This window comes from Lissotriton vulgaris, chromosome 4_1, assembly GCF_964263255.1.
Source record: "Lissotriton vulgaris chromosome 4_1, aLisVul1.2, whole genome shotgun sequence".
In the NCBI taxonomy this organism is placed as follows: domain Eukaryota; kingdom Metazoa; phylum Chordata; class Amphibia; order Caudata; family Salamandridae; genus Lissotriton; species Lissotriton vulgaris.
In genome coordinates, this window is record NC_141691.1 from 105,647,448 (window position 1) to 105,663,646 (window position 16,199).

A 16,199-nucleotide genomic window follows, 5' to 3' on the forward strand; every position below is an offset into this window, starting at 1 on the left:
GGTTGATGGTAGATCAGGCGAGCTGCCTGATTCTGTATCAACTGCAATCTTTTGATTTGGTATTGTGGAATGCCTGCATACAGGGCGTTGGCATAGGCGATCCGAGAGATGACTAATGCCAGCAGTGCCAGGGTGAGGGCTTCGGTGGTCAGGAAATGGGCTATTTTCCGGATCTTCCTAAGCTGAAAGAAGCAGGAGGAAACAGTAGCACTGACCTGGTGCTTCATTGAGAGATCATGGGAGATGTAGACCCCCAGGCTTTTCACTTTGTCGGCAGTGCGAGGGGAGGGGCCGAGGGAGAGGGGCCAAAAGGTGGAGTTCCAGGGGTTGGATGGGCCTCCGACAAGAACAAGCTCTGTCTTGTCGGGATTAAGTTTGAGATGGTGAGCGCCCATCCAATTACTGATATGGCAAATGGTGGACTGGAAGTCTTGGGCCGCTTCATCCGAAGAGTTGAGATTGAAGACAAGCTGAATGTCATCTGCATAATTGAATGCAGTGACATTCCTTCCCCGGAGGGAGCGGATCAGGGGGGTGAGGTACAAATTAAAAAGGAGTGGTGACAAGGACGAACCCTGCGGGACACCGCAGGTGATCATCATCCTGTCAGCCGAAAACTGGGAGAGTCGGACAGATTGGTGGCGGTCCGTCAGGAAGGAGCGGACCCAGTTAATGGCCGTCCCACTGAGGCCCGCCTCTTTGACACGGTCGACCAAGATGGTATGGTTGACCGTGTCAAAGGCCGCTGACAGATCCAGAAGAACCAAGGCTTGGCTAATGTTGGAATCGGCGCCTCTACGGAGTTCCTCCATGACAGAGAGGATAACCGCCTCTGTCGAATGTGCAGGTCTAAACCCGGCTTGCTGGGGGTCTAGGAAGTTGGAGTCTTCAATGAAGGAACTGAGGACGCTGGTCACATGTGTCTCAAGTACCTTACTCAGGTAAGGGAGAAGGGAGATGGGACGGAAGTTACCCATAACCCCGGGGTCAGCGTTGTTTTTTTTTAGTATGGGAACCACCTCAGCGTTCTTGAACTGGCTTGGGACCTCGCCGAGCAAGAGAGAGTTGTTCAGGAGGGCCAGCGGAGGGGCGGGGCAAGCTGAAAAGGCGGCCCGGAGAATCTCAGGAGGGCAGCAATCTGTGGGGTAGCCAGATGAGACTTTATTAAGTAGAGAGAGAAAGTCTCCTTCTAGTATGGGGGTGAGCTGGGTCAGGGAATGGGAATTAAAAGGGGGGGTAGCCTCAGAGAGGGATGTCGCCGGGGATCCAGAGGAAATACTGTTTTTGATTTTGCTGATTTTATCTATAAAGAAACAGTTGAGGGAATCGCAAAGTGCCTGAGATGGAAGGGGTTTGATGGTCACCCTATCCGGGTGTGAGAGCTCCTCCACAATGGCAAAAATTTCTTTCGATTTTTGCGCGGAGTTAAGAATTTTTGTGGAGAAGTAGGCGGTTTTGGCAGCTGAAATTGCCTGTTTGTATTCTCCGGATAGTTTTAGAAAGAGTAATTTTTCTAAGGGGTCATAGTTTCTGCGCCAGCGACGCTCGGCTTGGCGGAGTCCCAGTTTTAAGGATTTAAGTCTATCTGAGAACCATCGATGTGCGTCATGGGGACGCTTAGTTCTAATTAACTTCAGGGGGGCAACCTTGTTGCTGGCGGACTCTAGCCAATTGACAAGTGCGGCTTCCTGGGAGTCTATAGAGCCAGGGCTGGGCGGAACCGAAGATGTTAAAGAAGTGAGAAATAGGTCGAGGTCTGCTTTGTTCCAGTTGCGGGCCAGAAGGCTAGGGCCTCGGCTACGGGAGGGCGGTGGCGGGACCAGGAGAAGAAAGGAGATTAAGAAGTGGTCCAACCAGTGGCAAGGTAAGATCGTGAGCGACTTGATTTCAAGATTATAGGTCCACACCTGGTCTAGGATGTGGCCCTTGGAATGAGTGGCTGTGTGGACTTGTTGAAGACCATTGAGCCTGCTTAATAGGTCGGTGAAAGCCAAGGAGTGGGAGCTTTCATGTACATCTGACGGCCAGTAATTGAAATCTCCTAGAACCAGGAGTTTGGAGTTGTTGATTGTGAGCTGAGAAAGTAGATCACCAAAGAGAGAGGGGAAATTGGGCATGGGTTGAGGGGGGCGGTATACCAGGACACAGGTGAGAGGGCACACCGAGGATTCGAATCAGATTGCCAGGCAGTCGACCTGGGGGATGGTGAGTAGAGAGAGGGAAGTGAACCTGAGGGAGAGTTTGATAATGGCGGCTACGCCACCCCCAGGTTTACCAGCTGGCCGGTTGGCTTGGAGAATGTAATACCCCGGTGGAATGGCTGCCAAGATGTCAGGGGGGGAGTCCTCATTCAGCCAGGTCTCCGTTAGGAGTAGAATGTCAGGTCGGTCTGAGTCCAGGAGGTGGCATATGTCATGTTGGTGGCTAACTAGCGACCGGGTGTTAAGGTATGTGATTGCTAATTCCATATTAGCCGGTGCCTGAGCGGACAGGGGTTTAGAAGGAGGGGAGGTGACTGTGTGCTCGGGGGTGAGTGAGAATGGGAGGGTCCTGAGCTCTGGAAAGGCGCTGCGGACTTGGAAAACGCCTGGTTGTTGTAGTTTTAAGTAGATGGTGGGTTCCAGCGGCCAGAGTGAGTGTAAAGCGATCAAGTCCCTAGGGGCATAGGATGTGAATTGGGCAGAGTGACATAATTATGACAAATATTATTATTTCTTTTTGTGCATTAGGACTTCAAGGCTTCACCAATTTCAACAGTGAATACAAGAGAAGCAGAAGAATAGAGCCTGAGCAGTCTCTTCTTGCTTGTTAATTTATCCAATGTCCCCCTTGGCCCTCTTAGAGTGTCTTGGGGGGCCAAGTGCTAAAACTGGGCACCGAGTATTCTAGAGGTGGAGTTGGGAATCAAGCACCGTCCAGCTCCCATGCAGGTCATGGTAAGAGTTCAGTTTTAGTCTCTGACAGAGTGAAGTGCCCACGTATTTAAACAGCACCTGAGCGGGATGGAGGAAGGCATTAACTTACAAACCTTGGGGTCGTTATTAAAGGCCATACAAAAAGAGTTAATAACTGTTAGAGAGGAAAAACAAAATTTTAAACAGGAAGTGATAAAATCCCAGAAAGAAACAGCTGAACTGGCCCAAAGCGTGGGACAAACTTTTAGTGTGGAAAGAGAAAACTTAGGAGCTCCTACTGGAGATTCAAATAGATTAACTATGCAAGTTATACATTCTCTATCCCCAGCCATTCCTTTGGCCCCTCCTGAACATTTCAGTGGAGATCCCCAAAGGCTCAAATTTTCCTCACACAATGTTCCCTTCACTTTATGTGTCACCCCCTCTATTTTCCCTGATGTGCAGTCTAGAGTGGCATTTGCCCTGTCCTATTTGAGTGGTGACACAGCTACGTGGTCCATGCCCTTGATTTCAAGAGATGATCCAATTTTACAAAATTATGATGAATTTAAAAAAGAATTCCTATCAATATTCGACATAAGAAGAATATCGCAAGCTGTGGATAATGAATTATCAGAGCTAAGACAAGGTAATCGAGATTTAGTCGCTTATTTAGCGCAATTCAACAAGTTGGTGGTAGAGACTAATTGGCGTGAAAGTAAACGAGCAGCAGTCTTTTATCGTGGATTACCAGACGAGTTAAAAGATGTACTCGCTCAGATACCTAACCGTCCAACAGAGATTTCTGATCTTGTAGATTTAGTGCTAGAAATTGATTTCCGTCAAGAAGAGACAAAAGGTGAAAGAGGAAAGAATTCAAGTCAACCATACCCAGGTTTGATAGAGTTCGAACTGAGTATAACCGAACCATGGAAGGTCAACCAAGTGTAGAACCAATGCAAATCGGAACGATAAGAGGCCCATTAACTAAGGAAGAAAAGGAAAAAAGAAGATCTGGAAATCTGTGTTTGTATTGTGGTTCCAATGGCCATTTTGTGAGAAACTGCCCAAAGAAGCCTAAGACCCTGTTTAAGCCGAAGGAAAACTTGCATCACCACCAGTGGGAGTAGTTGGACCGGTGGATGACATATCGGTACTGTTGGACTCGGGGGCAACCGGAAACTTTTGCAACCTCAATTTGCAGCTAAGGTTGGGTTAAGAGCAATCGCTAAATCCAAAAGTGAACCAGTGAGAGCAGTGGATGGCACTAATCTGTCGACTGAGCCCATCGTGAGTCACACAGAGCCTTTACAAATGATGTCCAATGATGGGCATGAAGAAATTATCCAATTTAATTTTAATTGACGCACCCCAATTTCAACTTATCTTTGGACTGCCGTGGCTAACAGAACATAACCCCACAATCGCTTGGAGCACCAGAACAATCAAATTGAATTCAGAGTATTGTAAGGAAAATTGTTTGGGAAACAAAGAGAAGAACCATGAGGGTAATCCAGCTCATTCATTATGTTTGATGGGAGGGTCAGTGTGCGTCATCAACTCGCAAGAAATACCACCAGAATATCGAGACTTCGAGGATGTTTTTAGTGAGAAAGAGGCTGAACTACTAGCTCCTCACTGAGACTATGACTGTACAATTGAGTTGGCGCCTGGGGCCAATCTACCCTGCAGTCGAGTTTACGCGTTAACAGAAAAAGAGCATGAGCATCTCAAAGAATACTTGGATAAGTATCTGGCAAATGGCTACATTCGACCTTCCAAATCTCCGGTCTCCTCACCCCTCTTCTTCGTTCCGAAGAAAGAAGGTGATCTCAGGACTTGTATTGACTACCTCGCAATCAACAAGATCACAAAGAAGAATCGTTACCCACTTCCTCCTATTTCGGTTTTATTGGATCAAGTAAAAAATGCACGAATCTACACCAAACTGGATCTGAGGGGAGCATATCGTCTGATCAGAACGTAATGGGGCGATGAATGGAAAACTGCTTATCGGACCAGGTTTGGCTTATTTGAATACCAGGTCATGCCCTACGGTCTATGTAATGCGCCGGCCGCCTTTCAACATTTCATAAATGATATTCTGAGAGAATATATCGATCAGTGCGCCATCGTCTATATTGACGATATTCTGATTTACTCTGATGACACTTGCAAACATCAAGAAAAGGTGAGAGTAGTCTTGCAAAAACTTAAAGAGAATCGATTATTTGTCAAATTGGAGAAGTGTGCTTTCAACGTTTCCCAGGTGTATTTTTTGGGATTTATTATTTCTCCCTCCGGAATAACTATGGATGAAAGTAAGGTTTAAGCAGTGGTAGATTGGAAGTCACCTACCAGTGTAAAGGAGGTGTAATGCTTCATTGGTTTTGCCAATTTCTACAGGAGGTTCATAGAGGATTTCTCCAAGAAGATCCAGCCCCCCACTAAGTTGCTAAAGAAAGGGGTTCGTTTTGAATGGACCAGAGAAGCAGAACAAGCCTTCCCGTCAGTGAAAGAAAGTGTCACCTCGGCTCCACTGCTCTTACATGCGGATCCAGCGGTGCCGTTCTACGTGGAAACTGATGCATCCGACCAAGCAATCGGTGGTGTGTTGTCTCAACGACATAAAGAAACGGGTCAACTACACCCAGTGGCTTACAGGTCACAGAAGCTAACACCGCTGAGCAAAACTACACAATCACTGAAAAAGTTTTGTCAGCTATTAAGGACGCCTTTAAAGAGTGCCGTCATTACCTTATGGGGGCCCGACATCAAGTAACTGTGTTCACTGACCATTGGAATTTAACATTTTTAAAATCTGCTAAAAGGTTAACTCCAAGACACCTGCGTTGGTCTCTGTATTTTGCTGAATACGATTTCGTGATCACATACAGACCTGGAACACAAAATGGAAAAGCTGATGCTCTATCAAGAATTGGAACAGATGTCCAAAGACCAGTAGAAGAAAATCAAAACATAATACCCGACTCGAGAATAGTCGGGGCTACTACACCGATCACCTTTGGAGAACAAATTACTCAAATTATGAGTCCTGAAGAAATGCAAGAGTGGGTGAACGAAGAAGAAGGTAGAGTAATTAAATTTCAGTTGCCTTACCACAAAGGAGCATTGTATATTCCAACCAAAGAATTGCAAAATCAGGTGCTCTATGAATGCCACGATAATCCACTTGCCGGTCATAAAGGAGAAGCTAAGACGAAGGATTTGGTGAAAAGACGTTACTGGTGGCCCTGTACGACTTCAGATATAGAGAAATATGTAAAATCATGTGAGGTCTGCGCTCAGGGAAAGTCTGAACGGCAAGTTCCAAAGGGTCTGTTACAACCTATCCCCACTCCTCCTGGTCCGTGGCATACAATCACAATGGATTTAATTGTGGATTTGCCTCTTAGCAAAGGCTATGATACCATATGGGTGGTGGTGGACGCATTCACAAAAATGGCACAGTTTTTAGCTTTAAAGGGAATACCAAATTCCAAACAACTAGCTGACCATTTCAGTACACATATAGTTAAGACACATGGAATTCCTAAGGTCATTATCTCAGACCGGGGTTCCCAATTACTGTCCCATTTTAGGAAGGCCTTTTTGAGTGTATTGGGAATCGAGGCCACATACTCCACCTGTTTCCACCCAGAAACTGATGGACAAACTGAGAGGGTAAATCAAGAATTAGAACAATACTTGAGGTTGTTCCTACTAAAACAATGTGGGGAGTGGTCAGATTATTTGTGGGCAACAGAATTTGCACATAATAATTCTAGAAATGTTTCCACAGGCTATTCCCATTCTATTTGAATTATGGCAGACACCCAAACGCTACTGTTAAAAACACAGATATTACGGTTCCAGCAGTCCAAGATTTAGCTACCCATTTAAGAAAGATTCAGGAAGAAGCACCCCAAAATATAGGGCTAGCGAAAGAAAGATATAAAACCTATGCAGACAAGAAAAAGAGAGAAGGTCCCAGTTTGGCAGAAGGAGAAGAGGTATGGCTGAGTACAACAAATTTAAGACTAAAAGGAAATAGGAAGTTCCTACCAAGATTTATAGGTCCTTATCCAATTGAGAAACAGATCAATACAGTGACCTATTGTTTGAAATTGCCAGTAAAGATGAAAATCCACCCAGTTTTCCATATTTCCTTACTGAAGAAAACCTCCCCAGAACTGCGCACGAATTCCCCACCAAAACCTGTCCAAATGGAGTCGGGGTGGAGTTCGAAGTTAAAGGAATCTTAGACTCTAAAATGAAGAATGGAAAGTTGCATTACTTGGTGGATTGTAAAGGCTATGGCCCAGAAAAACAATCATGGGAGGTGACTACAGATGTTCATACTCCTCGACTAGTAAAGGCCTTTCACAAAAAGTTTCCAACAAAACCAAGAATGAAGGGACCTCCTTTGTTGGGGGTACTGTCATGCCTCTCAAAGTTACTCCTCAAGCCGCGCACGTTGTGTGCGCATTAAGGACAAGATTCTGCCAAGTTAGAACAAGAAGAATAAAGTGGAGCCCATGCTGGAGAATTCGAAATCATTTGCGGAATCTCAAGATGGCCACCAACTCGCCAGACAAGTCAGCGGTCTAGTTGTTCATTCTCCTCATGGCTGCAGATCCCTAGGTGAAGTGCGCACTGCCTTTTGAATGCGTACTTCACCTGAGGAATTAGGAGAGACGGCATCGGTTTTTCTGAAGTCCCGTCAGGTTTTCCCTTCTTGCCCATTTTTTGCGTTGCGTTCCATATTTCCGGCCCGAATTTAGTTTCGGGTGTTTTCCCCTTTTGTTCCCTTCTTCCCCTTCTCCTAGCTTTTTTCCCCCTTATTGCCCAATTACCGAGAAAGTCGTACAGAAGGAATTCATGGTCTCGATACAAGGAGTGATCACGTTGCTGAGTTGGCGAAAGAACCTGGAAAGGAGAGAAAACACAGATAAGTCATTCCAGTGTTGGGTTTTTTGAATAAAAGAATACAAAGACTGTATTAATGTTTAGTTCTACAAACCAGGAATTAGAGAACAGTATATTAAGCGCAACCTTACTTACATGACAAGATAGAACCTCAGTTGGAGTTTAATTAATCAAGCTCTGAAAGACAAGATAACGAAAGACAAGGTCAACAGAAGAGTTTAACAGTTGATAAGAAAGAAATAGCAGGAGAATTTTAATACCAAGAGACAAGAGCTTCTAGTAAAGGTGAGAACAGAACCAGACAAAAGTGAGAAGGAGTAGGAGAGACTCAGGAGATAGAATTTAACCTATGTGTGTTTACAGGTGTAACGTTCCCTAGAAATAGTCAAGCACACTACGAGGATACACCTTAAGAAGAGTAGCACTGCTTCAGGAAAAATAGGTAAGGATAGACAGAGTCGTAGAGTAATTGTAGATAATAGAGCGAGCAGGGATAGAAGTAATATTATTATTTCTTTTGGTGCATTAGGACTTCAAGGCTTCACCAATTTCAACAGTGAATACAAGAGAAGCAGAAGAATAGAGCCTGAGCAGTCTCTTCTTGCTTGTTAATTTATCCAATTTCCCCCTTCCCCCTCTTAGAGTGTCTTGGGGGGGCCAAGTGCTAAAACTGGCCACCGAGTATTCTAGAGCTGGAGTTGGGAATCAAGCACTGTCCAGCTCCCCTGCAAGTCATGGTAAGAGTTCACTTTTAGTCTCTGACAGCGCCTGACTAAAGGCTTTTGCTCATTGAGGGGTGGCAATGCCATTAAACCCTTTTACACAGAAGGACTTTTTCAACCAGCTTGGCTCCCTTAAATGGCCAGCATAACTATGCCCTTGTCCAAAGCACTCCTACTGCCCTTGTTGGGATGGATCCAGCATCTTTGCCCAGGAGTCTCAGAGACCCCTCTGAAAGAATCTACAGTGACAAGGGTTTCACACATAGTGGAGGACTGGAACTGATCCCCTTACCACTGAGAGCCATCTCCTACCCTGCCTGACGTCGGACGCTGTGTTCCTGCTGGGTTTCGTACCCCTTCCCCCACCTCTTCCCTCCTTCACTCCTCTGAATGTGCCTGTAACGAAAGCACTCCTCTCCCCTCGTTGGGGAGGGATCCAGCATCTTATGCCCTGGAGTCTCAGCGACCCCGCTGAGAGAGTCCACCGTGAAAATGAGAATCACACATAACTGAGGAGTGAGAATGATCCCTGTCCCACCAAGCTGGAAGTCGGACACAGTTACTTCCCCGTCTCCATGCTGTGTCCCTTTCCTCTCCACCTCCGCTTCCCTCCTTCATTCTTGGGCTACCTTCCCCTTTCCTTTCCTCTCTCCCCTGAATTCCTCTCCACCTGCCTGCTTTGCCTATCCTTATGCCTATGCTCCGCTAATTCTCCCTCCCCTCCCCCTTTTACATTACCCCCTCACCCTCCACACGCCATTAACCTAAGAATGTAACTTGTAACTGTTGTACCTTCTGTAAGAATGTGTAATTTGTAACCTATGTAACTCTCCTAATGTAAAGGGCTCTGATACCTCCTGGTCTAGCCTATATAAAACTCAAGTAAATAAAATAAATAATTCTTAAATTATTTATCACAACTTTTGTACAATACTTGCATCAAAACAAAAATATGTCAAATTCTCTGAGGCTATAAGAATCATTTACTTTCTTTACTAGGGACCAAGGCATGCAAGAAAATATTGGTTTACAATCCTTAAATGATAGTTCTGAAAGAGTACTTAAGCAAACAGAGTTTGTAGCCATACACAAAAAAGGATTATTAAACATTCCTCTCTGTAATTCTGAAGAAGCAATTTCTAAGGTTTTTCATCACTCTGTGAATAAGATCCTGGCTGCAACAACAATGTATCTTTATTGCCTAGTAAAGAAGCTCTGGACTATGAAATAATTATACTCTGCATCTTAAAAATGGCCACTTTCACTTACAAACCTTGTCAGAATTATGTGGATTCATAAGACACGTAGGAGCATATGTACAAGCCCCTATCGCCACCACAACATCACCTTTATTGACGTGGTGGCAACAGGGGCTGCGCTTTATTCAAGGGCAGCTTAACGCTGCCTTGTACATAATCAGGATTCAAGCAAGCCGGGCCGAAGAGGCTGAAATGCCAGAAACCGGTCCCCGGTAGCTTGTTTCCTTCCCAGTGTAAGAATTGGCTTTTGTAGTTTGGTTTGCCCTGTTCCCATCATGCACTGGGACAGGAACAGACTAATTTGCATACAGCCAGGTTCTGAAACTGGGATGGTGCAGTGAGCTAAAAAACGGTGTTGGATCTAGCCCTGATCTCTTGACTGGGTGAGAGTATTCTGTTTAATTCAGAGACTCTGTCCCTCACCACCCCTTGTTGTAAACATTTTTGTCCACCCTAAGCGTGGAAGGGTATACTCAGATGTGAGTCCCTTGCTCATTGCACCATCAGGATTCAAGCAAGCCGGGCCGAAGAGGCTGAAATGCCAGAAACCGGTCCCCGGTAGCTTGTTTCCTTCCCAGTGTAAGAATTGGCTTTTGTAGTTTGGTTTGCCCTGTTCCCATCATGCACTGGGACAGGAACAGACTAATTTGCATACAGCCAGGTTCTGAAACTGGGATGGTGCAGTGAGCTAAAAAACGGTGTTGGATCTAGCCCTGATCTCTTGACTGGGTGAGAGTATTCTGTTTAATTCAGAGACTCTGTCCCTCACCACCCCTTGTTGTAAACATTTTTGTCCACCCTAAGCGTGGAAGGGTATACTCAGATGTGAGTCCCTTGCTCATTGCACCATCAGGATTCAAGCAAGCCGGGCCGAAGAGGCTGAAATGCCAGAAACCGGTCCCCGGTAGCTTGTTTCCTTCCCAGTGTAAGAATTGGCTTTTGTAGTTTGGTTTGCCCTGTTCCCATCATGCACTGGGACAGGAACAGACTAATTTGCATACAGCCAGGTTCTGAAACTGGGATGGTGCAGTGAGCTAAAAAACGGTGTTGGATCTAGCCCTGATCTCTTGACTGGGTGAGAGTATTCTGTTTAATTCAGAGACTCTGTCCCTCACCACCCCTTGTTGTAAACATTTTTGTCCACCCTAAGCGTGGAAGGGTATACTCAGATGTGAGTCCCTTGCTCATTGCACCATCAGGATTCAAGCAAGCCGGGCCGAAGAGGCTGAAATGCCAGAAACCGGTCCCCGGTAGCTTGTTTCCTTCCCAGTGTAAGAATTGGCTTTTGTAGTTTGGTTTGCCCTGTTCCCATCATGCACTGGGACAGGAACAGACTAATTTGCATACAGCCAGGTTCTGAAACTGGGATGGTGCAGTGAGCTAAAAAACGGTGTTGGATCTAGCCCTGATCTCTTGACTGGGTGAGAGTATTCTGTCTAATTCAGAGACTCTGTCCCTCACCACCCCTTGTTGTAAACATTTTTGTCCACCCTAAGCGTGGAAGGGTATACTCAGATGTGAGTCCCTTGCTCATTGCACCATCAGGATTCAAGCAAGCCGGGCCGAAGAGGCTGAAATGCCAGAAACCGGTCCCCGGTAGCTTGTTTCCTTCCCAGTGTAAGAATTGGCTTTTGTAGTTTGGTTTGCCCTGTTCCCATCATGCACTGGGACAGGAACAGACTAATTTGCATACAGCCAGGTTCTGAAACTGGGATGGTGCAGTGAGCTAAAAAACGGTGTTGGATCTAGCCCTGATCTCTTGACTGGGTGAGAGTATTCTGTTTAATTCAGAGACTCTGTCCCTCACCACCCCTTGTTGTAAACATTTTTGTCCACCCTAAGCGTGGAAGGGTATACTCAGATGTGAGTCCCTTGCTCATTGCACCATCAGGATTCAAGCAAGCCGGGCCGAAGAGGCTGAAATGCCAGAAACCGGTCCCCGGTAGCTTGTTTCCTTCCCAGTGTAAGAATTGGCTTTTGTAGTTTGGTTTGCCCTGTTCCCATCATGCACTGGGACAGGAACAGACTAATTTGCATACAGCCAGGTTCTGAAACTGGGATGGTGCAGTGAGCTAAAAAACGGTGTTGGATCTAGCCCTGATCTCTTGACTGGGTGAGAGTATTCTGTTTAATTCAGAGACTCTGTCCCTCACCACCCCTTGTTGTAAACATTTTTGTCCACCCTAAGCGTGGAAGGGTATACTCAGATGTGAGTCCCTTGCTCATTGCACCATCAGGATTCAAGCAAGCCGGGCCGAAGAGGCTGAAATGCCAGAAACCGGTCCCCGGTAGCTTGTTTCCTTCCCAGTGTAAGAATTGGCTTTTGTAGTTTGGTTTGCCCTGTTCCCATCATGCACTGGGACAGGAACAGACTAATTTGCATACAGCCAGGTTCTGAAACTGGGATGGTGCAGTGAGCTAAAAAACGGTGTTGGATCTAGCCCTGATCTCTTGACTGGGTGAGAGTATTCTGTTTAATTCAGAGACTCTGTCCCTCACCACCCCTTGTTGTAAACATTTTTGTCCACCCTAAGCGTGGAAGGGTATACTCAGATGTGAGTCCCTTGCTCATTGCACCATCAGGATTCAAGCAAGCCGGGCCGAAGAGGCTGAAATGCCAGAAACCGGTCCCCGGTAGCTTGTTTCCTTCCCAGTGTAAGAATTGGCTTTTGTAGTTTGGTTTGCCCTGTTCCCATCATGCACTGGGACAGGAACAGACTAATTTGCATACAGCCAGGTTCTAAAACTGGGATGGTGCAGTGAGCTAAAAAACGGTGTTGGATCTAGCCCTGATCTCTTGACTGGGTGAGAGTATTCTGTTTAATTCAGAGACTCTGTCCCTCACCACCCCTTGTTGTAAACATTTTTGTCCACCCTAAGCGTGGAAGGGTATACTCAGATGTGAGTCCCTTGCTCATTGCACCATCAGGATTCAAGCAAGCCGGGCCGAAGAGGCTGAAATGCCAGAAACCGGTCCCCGGTAGCTTGTTTCCTTCCCAGTGTAAGAATTGGCTTTTGTAGTTTGGTTTGCCCTGTTCCCATCATGCACTGGGACAGGAACAGACTAATTTGCATACAGCCAGGTTCTGAAACTGGGATGGTGCAGTGAGCTAAAAAACGGTGTTGGATCTAGCCCTGATCTCTTGACTGGGTGAGAGTATTCTGTTTAATTCAGAGACTCTGTCCCTCACCACCCCTTGTTGTAAACATTTTTGTCCACCCTAAGCGTGGAAGGGTATACTCAGATGTGAGTCCCTTGCTCATTGCACCATCAGGATTCAAGCAAGCCGGGCCGAAGAGGCTGAAATGCCAGAAACCGGTCCCCGGTAGCTTGTTTCCTTCCCAGTGTAAGAATTGGCTTTTGTAGTTTGGTTTGCCCTGTTCCCATCATGCACTGGGACAGGAACAGACTAATTTGCATACAGCCAGGTTCTGAAACTGGGATGGTGCAGTGAGCTAAAAAACGGTGTTGGATCTAGCCCTGATCTCTTGACTGGGTGAGAGTATTCTGTTTAATTCAGAGACTCTGTCCCTCACCACCCCTTGTTGTAAACATTTTTGTCCACCCTAAGCGTGGAAGGGTATACTCAGATGTGAGTCCCTTGCTCATTGCACCATCAGGATTCAAGCAAGCCGGGCCGAAGAGGCTGAAATGCCAGAAACCGGTCCCCGGTAGCTTGTTTCCTTCCCAGTGTAAGAATTGGCTTTTGTAGTTTGGTTTGCCCTGTTCCCATCATGCACTGGGACAGGAACAGACTAATTTGCATACAGCCAGGTTCTGAAACTGGGATGGTGCAGTGAGCTAAAAAACGGTGTTGGATCTAGCCCTGATCTCTTGACTGGGTGAGAGTATTCTGTTTAATTCAGAGACTCTGTCCCTCACCACCCCTTGTTGTAAACATTTTTGTCCACCCTAAGCGTGGAAGGGTATACTCAGATGTGAGTCCCTTGCTCATTGCACCATCAGGATTCAAGCAAGCCGGGCCGAAGAGGCTGAAATGCCAGAAACCGGTCCCCGGTAGCTTGTTTCCTTCCCAGTGTAAGAATTGGCTTTTGTAGTTTGGTTTGCCCTGTTCCCATCATGCACTGGGACAGGAACAGACTAATTTGCATACAGCCAGGTTCTGAAACTGGGATGGTGCAGTGAGCTAAAAAACGGTGTTGGATCTAGCCCTGATCTCTTGACTGGGTGAGAGTATTCTGTTTAATTCAGAGACTCTGTCCCTCACCACCCCTTGTTGTAAACAGCCTTGTACATAAGGCCCCCTTTTACGCTATGGTTAGTGTGAAAGGGGAGGGCAGTGGGTGTTGCGGTGGGCATTCCACCGCAACACACGTTCATTTTAACGCTGCCTCCTATGTACAAGGGTGCGTACATAGGAGGCAGCGCCAAAGTTATGACCAGGTAAATCCTGGTCTTAAGTTGGCGAAATGAGGAGAAATGCATTATTTCTCCTTGTTTTTGCTTTTTCCATGTGTGCCGCCTTGTGCAGCACACTTGGAAAAAGCAAAATGCTATGGTTTGTTTATGTACAGGAAGGTGCCCCTTTCTGTATACAAACAAACCTTTAAAAAAAATGCGATTTTGTCACTTTCATGTGTGCTGCGCAGCACATATGAAAGTGACAGTATGGCATTTTAGGATTGTTTATATGCAGGAAGGGACACCTTCCCACACATAAACAATCCCACCCTGCAAATAATGCAACAGTGCCTGCGTGGGCGCTAAGTTGCTAAGTTTACAAGTTTTTACAAGGCTAAGTTGCTAAACTTAGTGCCATTGCAGGGGGCAACGCAAGGATGCACCACATTCTTGTAAATATGGTACAGCCTTGCGTCTAAGAATTGGTTGAGAAACGCGTTAAGCCATGACAGCTAACGCCTCTCCCCGCCACTTCATTATACATATGGCCCGTAGTTTCCTCAACTGTAGCTGTATTGTGCACTGCATTCACCAAAGACATGATGTCTCTCTCTCAAAAAAGTGCCAACATTTCACTCACTCAAGGCCTTTCCTTTCTCTGAATGAACACAGTTTGGAATAATGTGTACATACACTTGTGGCCCGAGTGAGACTGAGTGCCGACTACAGGAAATTATGACACTCCTTTGACTGCTGTGCCTCTCTACCTCGATAGTCAAGTGCAAAAAAAGTATAGGCCCCTAGTTCGAGAATTTGTAGTATACGGCCCAAGATATTAGAAGTGATGAGACCCAAGTTGTCACACTTAAGGCCCAGTGCCTCTGGCTGCTCTGTGAAACTCTGATCAGGATGTCTCAGAACATTTTGGCAGATTTCCCCAAAGAGCTGGTAACAGAGTTTAGAGGCACAGTGGTCACTTTGCTGAAAGTAACTTGTTTAGATGATGGATGACATCAGTAAGCACTGCATATGCTACCTGGAGAATGCTTTAGAAAATCCTGTCATATTGTGCCAAATGCGATGGGGAAAGCCTGGTAACTAAAAAGAATGAAAGGGGTGTGCAGAACATTACATGGTTGGTGCCTAGCTGGAACATGACCCCTTTAGTGTAAAGGAAGTTCAGGGCATGAGACTCCACTTAAATTAATATATCATAGGATAATCAACATATTTATAGTCATTGCATGTGCCACATAAATGCCAGATGTCATCAGGTAGCAGGCCGAAGACCCTCAATGTCCTGCTACCATGGATCAAAAGAAAATATTGAAGTAAATGTGCGACCAGTGTAGCACAGAAATATAAGGAGTACACATAAGAGTTATTCGTGTATACTGACTTATAACAGGTGATGGCAGAGGTATATATCACAAGAACAGAGCTTGAGTGAGTCATAGAACCACTTATTGCTCTATAAAGAGAAGTACAACAATAAAATAGCACATTCCTTCACTGTTTACTCTGCATAATTCACACACACCACCTGGTAATTCTTATTTCCATACGTTCTGCTGAAAATCATTGCCTTTCCTTTTTCCAAATATTGACAAGCTGCATGCTTTTGATATTCAGCAAATTGATGTTTTTTTGCAGGTAAAGGCTGTGGCATTTAGAATAAGAAGTTGAAGGAGGTGGGTGATGCATGTGTTAGTGAGGCAATGCCATGGCATCCCAAGGGGACAGACCCACTGGGCACATGCATGGATCATCTGACACCTACACACATACATACCAACATGCATGATACTGCCCCCGACAGATATAATGCATGCACATAAGAATGAGCAAACCACACAAACACATGCACACACAAATAAGTGCCTCTGCTTTAAAGGGGCAGAATGGTTAGATGAATGTCCATCGGTAGGCTGCCCTGCTCGTTGTTGCAGTTCCATATCGAAAAGTAAAGCCTTGAGCAGTCAAAGGAGGTTTTCTAAATCTGCAAAGGTTTATGTTGTGTGCCCAGTAGCAG